This window comes from Hermetia illucens, chromosome 1 (assembly GCF_905115235.1).
Source record: "Hermetia illucens chromosome 1, iHerIll2.2.curated.20191125, whole genome shotgun sequence".
Lineage (NCBI taxonomy): Eukaryota > Metazoa > Arthropoda > Insecta > Diptera > Stratiomyidae > Hermetia > Hermetia illucens.
This window is the reverse complement of record NC_051849.1, coordinates 164,360,767-164,372,736: the sequence shown is the minus strand read 5'-3', so window position 1 is coordinate 164,372,736 and position 11,970 is coordinate 164,360,767. Positions and strand designations below refer to the sequence as shown.

The 11,970-nt window shown below is 41.9% G+C and overlaps 1 long non-coding RNA gene across 1 annotated transcript; it reads left to right on the top strand.

Moving 5' to 3' along the window:
* The first annotated feature begins 1,695 nt into the window (after positions 1 to 1,695).
* Positions 1,696 to 10,742, top strand: LOC119646732. Its single transcript, XR_005248767.1, has 2 exons — positions 1,696 to 1,822; positions 10,491 to 10,742. It is a non-coding gene; the product is annotated as an uncharacterized LOC119646732 (long non-coding RNA).
* Positions 10,743 to 11,970: the final 1,228 nt, after the last annotated feature.

The window sequence follows — 11,970 nt, the reverse complement described above, 5'->3', positions numbered from 1 at the left end:
CCTCTAGAGACTTTCGATGTTGAGTATCTGTTTAGTGGCTTTCACTAGATAATAATTAGAGTCTCAATTATATGCACAAGCAATTACCCTCGTCTTTTTTCAACCCCGCAAGTTTGTCAAGAACTGCGTAACTACTGACTCAATACACGCTGCGCAGTTACTCATGGAGAAACACCGCGAGAAGTGTCGGTCTCTTCATATTGCATTTCTGGATCTAGAGAAAACGTTTGACCGTTTATCACACGAACTTATCCGGTATGTTCTACGACAACAATTAGTGCCAGAAGAACTCGTGCGCTGAGTTCAATTGCTCTCCCACGATCCGAAAAGTAAAGTTCGAAGTGTGACGGGTATATCCAAACCGCTTCGTGTCTCTGTTGGTCTTCATCAAGGAAGCGTCCTCTCACTACTCCTCTTCGTTTTTGTTAGCATCCAGTAGCAAAAATGATCTCGAGCTACTTGACCAAAAATGCAATGGTCGCTTCATTCAACACGGTCTCAGTTGAAGCTGAACAAAACTGAATTTTTGACAACAGATTTTGAAACAGGCACGATCACTGTCAACGCCAGTAACCTCCTCGGAATTGTGTTCTTTGTGATCAATGTATCAACAAACGTCTCAAATCTGAAATTTTCCGCAATTTCGTCCGTCTTGTCGCTCTCTATGGTTCTGAGTGTTGACCGACTATAAAAGATAATGAACGGCTTCTGGCGGTAATGGAGGCGAAGATGTTACGTTAGACTAGTGGCGTGACACGTTTTGATTACATTGGAAATGAGGATATCCGTAATTGAAATGGGGTTACACCGATGCATGGTGGTGCATGGTCAAGTAATTCGGGATAATGAAAATTCACTAACCGAGATTGGTGTGAACATTGAAGTGGATGGTAAGTGACGCAAAAGGCCAGCCGAAACAACGGTGGCTTAATACGCTGGATGGGGATTTAAAAGCCTCGCGATTCCATCCAGATCTGGCATTTGATAGGGCCAAATGGCAGAACCGACGAGCCGACTGCGCTTGTGAACGGGACAAAGGCTGAAGAAAAAGAAGACTCTGCTATAAACTATATAACTTTTAGCAGCTTATCCTTAGAAACTGAATTGAATAAAATCACAAATTCATCGGGTCTAAATTTCAGGGGGCTATGAATTGACTTTGTTTCTTAATTACTACTACTTGATGTCATGCCCAAAGGAATAATTCAAACTTTGATTGTTTGACGATCAAAGCCGTTCAGGTTTCATTAGCGACGTTTCATCTATGGAGAATTTAGAGGATTTGATTCCCACAATATGACAATTTATTATTTGAAACTTCAGCTTTGGGGGTTGGTTTATTGTACAATAATGATTGCCATCCATCTGGGATCTGTTATCATTGTATATCAGTTAGTAGGCCAATAAACTTCTATGTCATTTGCAGTCAGTTTATATCAATGTAGTTTTGTCACACAGAATGGAGTTTGTTAGACGTTTCTTAATTTTTGTTATCTTTTTCTTAACATTTGTTAATATAAGCTCCGCTGGTTTCTATCACATACCAGGTAATTTCTGAAACCGTTGTGATAAGCTAGTCTAAACATTGTTCAAATTAAGTTAAAATTTGGAGCCATTGAAGCAACATTCTACGCAGTTGTAAGATATCTGTGAAATTATAATTCGAAATATTTGTGTTTTAATATGTTCAAATGCGTATCAAAAGGTAATATATATCTGAAAATTAGTTTATATAAATAAAAAAATTAGTAAAGTTTGCAATTACAAAAAGCCCAAGATCCAATTTCGGAGTTAACGTGAAGAGTTATTTTCTGTTTCGCAGGTAAAAACAGATAGTGCGGTTTATATTTCAATTACACCTCCCATTCTAATTCCGACTTTATCGTTTAATAGGGGAACGGAATCTTATTGCGCTCTTTTCGGGTAGGGACGACGTAGGTAAATGGTGTTTGTATGTCAATGTCATCTAGATAGTTTTCTTGTGTGTTTTTCTTCATTTTGTCTGAGCAAGAAACGGATGCATCCGAGAGACTGATCTTGGATCCATCTATTTATTTCCTCCACACTTCCAGGGAAAGCTAACATGGATCTATTACCTAGAATGTTGCGCGTGTTTACTTCCATCAAGATGTTTAAGCATCATTCCCTGACAAATGCTATTAAGATCCATTCCCAAAAGGAAGCTCTGCTTTTGGTTCCCGCTAAGATGTGACGGGCCATGAAGAGCTGTGCAATTTTTTTGTAATGACATATGCTGCTCGGAGCAACACGCAGCCATGTGCTCGCAACTACCTAGAAGCACACCAATGCCCTGCATCACATACACGGCACTAACGCCAGCTGTTATGCGGGAAATTTTGCTTGCGCAACTCCCGTCCCGGTCAAAGATGTGCACGAATTTTCCGTCTCCATAAAATTTCAAAGAGTGTGCTGAAAGTTGAATCGGAAGCTAACTTTGGCCGTTGCATTTGAAGTAGTAACTTATGATTTTCCCCGCTTCACTAGTTGCTGATTTTTTTATGTACAATTTTTCGTGTATCATTTACCATCTTCCTTTCCGCAATGCCAATGCCAATCTTACCAAGAAGTCGCAGTTCTGATATACAATGTTCGGTATAGAATCGATGCAGGTTTGTAAGCTTAAAGTATCGTTATAATAATGCATATTAATAATATTTTTTTGGGAAGGTTTTTTGACACTATTCACAAAAAATGGTAAAACATGGAATGGCATTTTCATGAACCAATCTTCCTCAAACAGATGGTACTGTTCCCCATTAAAATCAATGCCATCATAAACTGAACACCCTGTATATCAGTATCAAAATAAAGTGAAAAGTCTGAAGTGCTGCTCATTGGGAACATTTAATTTGCATTTTTACAGCTTTTCTATGCAAAAAAACCTAATTAAAAACGGTTTGCTACTTGTCTTCCTCCCTATTTTTATTTCTTATTTTTATGGATGGCGGTGGCAATTTTAGAAAGACGTCGGCACGCTAGGTCGCTACAATGTGTTAGATTCTTATCCGCTAAAACTGCCCCAATTTCTCCTTCTTCCTTCCCGCGGAACTACCACAAAACCTTACTTCTTGAGAAGGACTGCACTTTAAGCGACCAAGCGCGTTCTCTTTGCTTGCTCCGCTTCCTCAAGCTCGACCTGAGTCCTTTTGGTTGCTAAATTCACAGTACACCACTTTGCCTCGGACGTCAATATTTTCCTGACGGTGTTCTCCCGGCTTATATTAATTTTCAGAGAGTCTTCCAGGGTCCTCTTCTCTGAGCAAAATCGTAGAAAGTTGAACATAACATGCTCCAGGCTTCAGGTGTGGAACCACATTCAGTATACAAGAGAGAATCATCCAAATTGAATCGGTGAAGATACTTCCTGTAACCGTCATGACCTGGATTGGGTTAATTTCGCCATCCTGGCGCAGAATGCACTCCTCAATACAAGAATCAAAGTGTGGGTTCAGCGACTCCTCTGCGAGTGATCACTCTGTTTTTGTCACTTTTCCAGCGACTCCCGTCTTGCCGCCTTTCAGTATTCTGTATCCTTTTTAGGTAGACTCATTCTCCTTTCTCGAATAGACAGACTGTCACTTGCTAGAATGTCCATCGAACCGTTCAACTAATAATACACTCCGCCTCATCTGAGATTGCTTTGAAAGTGCTGTGCACTCTTAGTGCTACTAGGCGGTAAGTCATGTTTACTGTCCTCCAATTGCTCTCACACGCGAGTGCTTCCTTCCAAACTGGTACCACACATAAGAGTGGAGAGTGAATTAATCCGGCCAAGAAATCGGCGATTGAATCTTGGGCCTCCAATGTTACGCAACATTCGCACTAATTATACGCTGGTATTTATCACTTTCACGGAAACATAGTCCAGTTGTCCTTTATTGATTTTCGCGACAATCATTACCTCAAGTAGAACCGATATTGAGCGCTGAAGTGATACTAATCGCATTCCTTTTCCTACGGTTAGTAATCAAGTCGGCCTCCGTCTTTAGTTCTGGAAGGTCAAGATGAACGGCCAAGTTTTCATGGTGCTAGATCATCTGCAAAACCGATTATCGTGGCCTCCTTTGGTGAGGGAGGGACAAGTATCCCATTATACATCACGTTTAACAAGAGTGGATCCAGCACTGAGTCCTGTGATTCTTTTGCTGTAACAGTGTACTGTTTGGATCGTTCGTCCGTATCGTCCCAAAGTGTTCTTTCCGAGAGGTAACTTTCGAGGAGCTTAGTCAAGCAGCTAGGAACACCCATTTTAGACAGTGAACTTTTTATTCATTTCCAGCTGGCTAAAGTGAACACATTTTTGACATCCAACGTCACAGCGGCACAGCGTTTATTAGACGACGTCGCGCCTCGAGGCGGCTTCAAAATCACGTCTATGGCTTTGAGCGTTCGGTGGGCTTGTCGAAATTCAAACTGCCGCTCCGATAGTCCATCGTTATATTCGACGCTAAGGAGAAGCCTATTGTAGATGACCCTTTGGAGCATCTTTCCTACTGTGTCGATAAGGCAAATCGGGCGGTTTGGTGCCGGATGTCCCGCTTACCTGCTTACCTAGTTTTGCTTCTCTCACCGGGCGGGGAAATTTCATTCTACTATGTAGACGAAACTCCTTCTATACAGACTTTAGATACGCTGATAAATTAGTCGGTTCTTATCAGAATTTGAGCATAAGGGCTCTATAGAGAGCAGCATTCGAACCGGCAGCATTAATATCACCAACTCTCTGGCAAATCTCAGCAAGTCTGATCTTAGTTGGAGCAGGTATGAAGCAGGACGTCCAGCGCTGGTATATATATTTTTTCCAGAACGTCCAGCGCTTGCATATAAATTTTTTGCGCTCCCATTTCTCCCGATGGAAGAATGCCGTCCCTACATCGAGCAGAAGATGGGGGCAGGTTAGTTGTGGTGTTCGCCTCTCATCTTCTTCATATCCACCCTATACGCTTTTCCCCAGGAGTTTCAGTTTGCCTCCGTGCAAGCTTCTTTCAAGTATTTTTGCTTGATGGTTTGTATAGTTTGCTTAAGCCTAGCTCGAAGATTTGCATATACTTACCGTTTGTGGTCAAAGTCTTGTCTTCTTCCAGATCGTTGGTAGATCCCTCTTGCCTGAAAACATGCGGACCATAACTCCGCGATTTCCTCATTCCACCGCCTATTTGCAAGGGCTCGCCGCCTCGGCATGGCAGCGTCACATGCTCTAATTATGGGTGCCATAATTTGCTCTACCATTTCTGAAGCTGCACCATCGGGATTGTGGCATCCCAACAGCATGTCTGTGAACCTCATTTCTTTATTGCATCCAAGGCTCTCCTAAACACTGGGCATCTGCGACTCCCTGTAACGTGCCAACAATCGACCCCCTCTTCACTTCGCAAAGCATACATTCAGGCTCAACCGTGCATTCCCTGAACATATGACCTTTTCCCCACATTTCTGTATCTTTTTGACCTGTCACAGTCACCGGTGCATTTCTCCGCTTTATGGTTAAATTCAAGGCGTCAGAAGCAGCGCCTTAGGGGTACTTGCTCCTTGAGTCGGAAAACGACCAAACCTATTTTCACTTCCGCCAGTAGTTTAAACGCAGCTTCAACTTGCAGTTGCCATTTGCGTGCCTTTCTCAATCCACTGATTACGCAATTTACAAACCAAGTGGTCCGAACTGCTTTTGTAAAGTCTCGCGGATATCCTCCTTGGCCGTGATTTCATCAATGTCTTTACATTGTATCACAATCTCCTACCTTCTGGCCCGTACTTGTGCCTCCTCCCCTAAGTACTTCTCCACCTTGCCGTGGAAATTTGCAGTCGTTTTTCCCGGAGACTTCTTGAGTTCCAGTATCAAACCTCTTTTTTGGGAGCATTTGATTCAGCTGACGCTTTCTCCAAGGTCCATCAGCTCCAGATCGAATTTAGCCTTCCGGAGGATATCGGCATATATCATATCACCTTTTTCGAGATATTCAATTAATATAAATAATTAGTAATCTTCTTTCACGTGTCGCGTTTTTCTTTCTACCAACCTTGATTCATGCTTCCTTGGTTCTTTTTGGGATTTTATCTCCCTTAGGTCGATTGGAGCCGGCATTACTGTTCTAACGATTAGGGTCATTTTGTTTGCCTTCCACTTTGCCGGTGAGAGGCCTTTTCGCATCCTGCGAGGGTCCGAAAGAATTGTTCTCTCTACTCCTCTTTCCAATCTTACCACCCTTTTTGGTTTTGGTGGGGAGGGCTGTCAGTGACGGTTTGAGTGACGTTTGCTTTTTTCGAGGAACTTTTTCGTCCTTGCCACTACTGTACAGTACACGAATGTCTGATTTTTATGGCCTGGTGCATCATGGTGGCCAAGTAATCCACCAGCAGTGGAGGAAAATCGACGGTAAGGAGCCTGCTTGCCACTCGGAAAAGCTGCCGGTACTAAGTTTCCCAGCCGGCGCAATATAAATGTTTCTTTCCTTCCTTCTTCCATATTCGGTTTTTGTTCTGAATGTCCTACCCGTAGGCATGTTTCACCTACCTGGCCTGGCTACAAAACATAAACATGCACGCACACATCCAAATGCGTACAAGTGCATAATCATACGCATCCGCCGAGGATTCCATTACACGCACGAAGAGACGCACCTGATGAAAGATCTGTCAACTCTAATTGTCTGCCTGTCACACGCACTTTTCCCAGAAACTGTTGTGCCAATTGACATAAAATTTGGCGGGAAGATGGCACTGTGAGCGACATCGTTCTATGTGGATCTTAAGGGCGACCTCCACACATGTAAAAATGGGATGGAAATTGTTTGTCAACAAATAGAGTATCAAATGAAATGTCCAGATTAGTACTTTAATGCTGGCAAAGGCTGGAAAGTGGCCATTTCTTTCCCGAACCCATTCTCGGAAGCCACTCAATGGAAAAATCTGAAAAAAAATTACGAAGCTGCCACTATTCGGTGTCTAGGCTCGGAAATACCCTTCACCCCGATACTTGTTTAAACAAAATCCCTCCAAGACAAAGAGAGAAATTTAATTTCCGATTCGATCGACACATTAGAAGAATGGGCGGACTATTTTCATAAATTGCTTACAAACGGGAATACCGGCCACGTGGTGACCACACTAATTGCAGCCCACGGTCAAGTATTGACTCTCTACATGACGGAGAAACGGGTTGCAAATCAAATTCGGCTCAGATAACCACGATGATTTAAATCAGGAAATCTATGTACATCTATGGTAGGAAGAGAAGCAATGGCAGATGCTACCTGAAGTGGAGAAATGGCATAGACCCGGGCACTAGACAACTGCTGGAAATATCAAATCGGTGAACCTGGCCGGAAAAGCGGAATATTAGGAGTTCCTCATTAAGGTAGGCCTAGACTGAAATCTGGTTGCTGGCCTTTAATGACGATTTATCGTTCTAAGCTCTGAGTAGACAAACCGTGTCCATTGTGTATGTACTAATTTTCCAAAAACTAATCGTGTGTTTATAATATAGTTCCAAGCACTACCTTCCTAAAGTTTATTATAAAACTCTGAAAAAATATGGCACAGTATTTGCAATAGATGCCACAAGTATTACTTGAAGGTCAGCCACGTGTGATGTGATGTAGAAATTGATAGATCTAAAGCCGTAGATTCACACACAAGTTTATAGAATAGGCTGAGAATAAAAGCACTGGACATCCTTGGTAGGGGTAATATTAAATGATAAAAATATTCAAACTTTGACCCAGACTGAAAGGGTTAATTACAGCCATGAAGCTATTGCGTTTCGTACTGTTATCCTTCAGCTTCCTCGTAAAGATCGGTATATGCATACCTCCATACTAGTTGGTTGCATATATATATATATATTGGTTAATCGTCCAAAAAGAATCAGAATATGAGAGATTATGAAAAGATCGGCTCTCTATCTCCGGTAGAGTCACGGACACTTCGAAGGCTGTAACTTCAAATTTTGATCTGAAATTTTCATCATTATCATCATATTTGCATATTAGTTGCCAGAACTTGGTACAGGTATCTCCCCCCTTTGGGGACCATAAAACTTGGATAAAGAAGTGTAAGCTAAAAATCTGGAATCAAGAATGTCACTATCCTGGCAAGATTGACATGAGAACTAGAATAGTACGTTGGCGCTGAGTCTAGAAGATAACCATGTAAAAGTTTAGTGTATACCCATATTTTTGGAGAAGGCGAATAATAGTTTTCCAAGCCTAGTGTCAATAACGTACCATTATTATTTCCCCAATGCATTAGTTTTTGCCATCACTCCATTTCTATTAAGTAAATGCCTTGCCAGAAACCAAGAATGGCTATTTTATGGCAAAAATACATGCATTTGTCGTATTTTAGAGGTTTAGGTGGTTGTCAAAATCAATTTTTAAGGTTTTGTGGAAAACTGTCACCGGTGCATTTCGCCGCTATGTGGCCAAATTCAAGGCATCTGAAGCAGCGGGGTACCTCACCAATGTTCTTACATTGTATAACAATATCCTGCTTTTTGGCCCGTACTTGTGCCTCTTCTCCTAAAGACTTTTGGCCGGAGGCTTCTTCAGCTCCACCATCAAATCTCCTTTTTGGGAGCGTCTGATTCGGCTGACGTTTTCTTCAAGGTCCATCAGCTCAGGATCGGATTTGACCTTCCTGAGAATATCGGCATAAGTCATATCACCTTTTCTGGAGGTAATCTTCTTTTATGTGTCGCATTTTTTTTTCGCCAACCTTGGTTCATGCTTATTTGGTTCCTTTTTGGGGTTTTACCTCCCTCTGGAAGATTAGAGCGCCGCAGTTTCTACGATTCTGGCAACTTTGTCCGCCTTCCCGAAAAGATCGTTCGCGCCCTCTCTACTTCTTTTTTCAAGCTTACCACCCTTTGCATTTTGAGTGAGTGTCACTTGTGTTGGTGAAGCTTGATTTCTTCGATAAATTTTTTCGTCCCTGGCACTATTGTATGGAATTCGTATGGCTCGGAACATGTTTTTGATGGTCTAGTCCACATTGTGTTTACCCTTCCAAACAACTCTATTATTTTTCCTGCGGGTAGGGCAAACGATGATACGTCTGTATTCGGACGCTGCATGGTTTTCCCATTGGGTATTTCCGTATTTATTAGACTTCCGGGAGCTTCCCTGATTTCCTTCCTTCATCAACGTTGATTTCGGGGGAGATCGCAGGATCGTCGAGCTTCTCGTAAAAAGACATGTTTCGACCAGATATAGTCACCCCGCTATGGGCTAATGAATGACCAGTTTGTGGGGCATCTTTCCATGTTTTTTGAACTGGCGTTCTCGGGAGCGATGCACTGCTTCCAAATTCCTCTTTCTCCAGGCTTCTTGTAATATTCGATGCAACAGTAGCCAAGTAAGCCACCAGGCGCTGCAGTCGAGGGATATCGAAGGTCTGCTTGCCCACTCTCAAAAAACGCCGGTGCTGGAGTTCCGAGTTTTTTCTTCTTCCATATTGGTTTCTTTTTCTGGGTGTTAGTACTTTCCGAAGCCGGTTTTTGTTTTGAGATTTTCTGGAAAAGTGGTGAGTGGGGTTGAAAGTGACCATTTTTTAATGGACCTATTCTCAGAAACTACCCAACCGATAAATCTGAAAAAATCAAGAGACTGCCGCTATATGGTTCCTAGGCTCCGAAATATCTTCCATACCGATATCTGTCAAGTTAATAATAGTATATTACTATAATTTTTAGCAATTGGTTGGAAAACACCCTTAAGTTCATTCTGGTACCACAAAACTTCGTAGTAATTTAGTAATAAGTAAATCGTACTGTTATTAACAAAGTTATGATAGGTCAAATTTATCGCCTCTTTGCAAATTCAAGACTTTGAATGTCGGTATCACATGAAAGTGGATGATTTCACATAATATATGCACATATTACGTGCTACGTACTAATGATGCAAATGCACACACAATTCTTTTCATAAAAGAAACAGACAAACCTTTCATACCTGAAGCGTCTAGCTTCTGGTTCCCGACTTGTTTTTATTGCTTAGATTGCTAACTTAGCTATCCCAGAGCACATTACAAAATTGTTGAAGCAAAATTCGTTTTCCTTTAGATTTTATGAGAGTAGAACCGAACGATTTCAGGTGAATTTTCAGACTCCAGAGCCCAGGGGATAGTGGCTCTATGTTCTTACGTAATTCTGTAGGGTTTTTGAAATAGCATATTTATAAATACTTGACGTTAGTCACTTCAACGAGTCCATAGGACCTTTCTGTAATTGTATTTTTAATCAATACGTGTTTGCGGTATTTCTAGTTCTAGTTTTTAGAAACTAAAATTCAACACCGCCTCCATCGCTAATGGATACTTTTTATTCAGCAAATATCATTATTGGGAAACAACTTGTTCCGTTCTTCAGTGTTGAGTGTATAGACCCCGGGAAAAGCGGTGCTTTAAAAAATAACTATGCAAATATTTTACGTCTTTCTCAAATCCGCCTTTCTTTTCTGCATTCTTCATAGCATTTTGTTATATGAAAGCGGATCAAGGAGGAGTGTGTAAATATTATTTGCTTCGCTTCTATTACGACTACTCGACGAGGATGTGCTTCGAATTCTTGTTTCATGGCTGCTTCGGCAATTTGAATAATTTTGGCACCCGGGAAGCTTGTTTGGAGACATGTCGTACTGGACTATATTTAGAATGAAACATAATTGTGAACTTGTTACATGTATTTATTTAGTACATTAAAACCTATTGTTTTATATGAATAATTTGTTTGTATTTTTTCGTGAAAACGGGTTAGTCGATTTAGCGGATACGGATTGCTCCTTCAAGTTGAAGTGAAATCAGCTTGACCCTTAATGCACTCCTGTAGAGTAAAACATCCAGGTTTGGAACGAGAAGAAAGGCATGCTTGCTAAGATCCCATCACCAGCGGCGCAACAACCGGTATCCGGTCTAGGTCCGCCTTAATAAGGAACTTCAGTCACCCCGTTTTGCTCCGATGTCCACCAATTCAATACCCCTAAAAGCTGTCTGGCATCTCACCTACGCTATCGTTCTATCTCAGGCAGGGTCTGCCGCGTCTTCTTTTTCAACCATTGATATTGCCCTTATAGACTTTCACGCTTGGATCATCCCCATCCATACGGATTAAGTGAACCGACCACCGCAACCTGTTTTTATCCACAAGCAGACGAGCGTGGTATTTTTCTGGCGTCGCATATTGGTCTGGGTCAGCCTAGTCAGTCTTATTAATTTCGTCGGGCTGTGGCTTTAAAATCGATGAAATATGGTGCAACTCATGGCCATATCGCAGCAGTTTTTCCATCGCTTGCCACGCAGACAAAATCTGATCTGTTGCGAATTTGCCTGGAGTGAAGCCTCTTTGATATGGCCAATGATGTTCTGGGCGTATGGGGCTATCCGGCCTAGCAAGATAGAAGAGAATATCTTACAAATGGTACTCAGCAACGTGATACCTCTATAATTGTTGCACTTCGTGATATCCCCCTTTTATATGTGCGACAGATAATGCCTCGTTGTCAGTCCTTAAGCATTGATTCACTGTCCCATACCTTGAGCATCAGTTGATGAACCACTTGGTGTAATTGGTCGCCTCCATATTTAACCCATTCGGCTGTAATTCCATCGGCTCCTGGTTACTTATGGTTTCTAGAACGATGAATTGCACGACTGTTTCTTTCTATAATTGGTGGTGGCAGTATTTGTCTGTCATCTTCAGTTGGCGGGACCTCCAACCCGCCGATATTCTGGTTGTTGAACATTTCATCAAAATACTCAACCCATCGCCCGAATATGCCCATTTTGTTCGAAGTCAGATTTCCCTCTTTGTCTCGGCAGGATGAGCATCGAGGTATATAAGGTTTCATCCTACTGACTTCTTGGTAACATTTTGCGCCCAGTACGGTTGCTCCCTGTACTTTTCGAGTTCACAGGCCTGGTGGTTCTCCAAGGCTTCTTTCTTCTGTGAAGTCA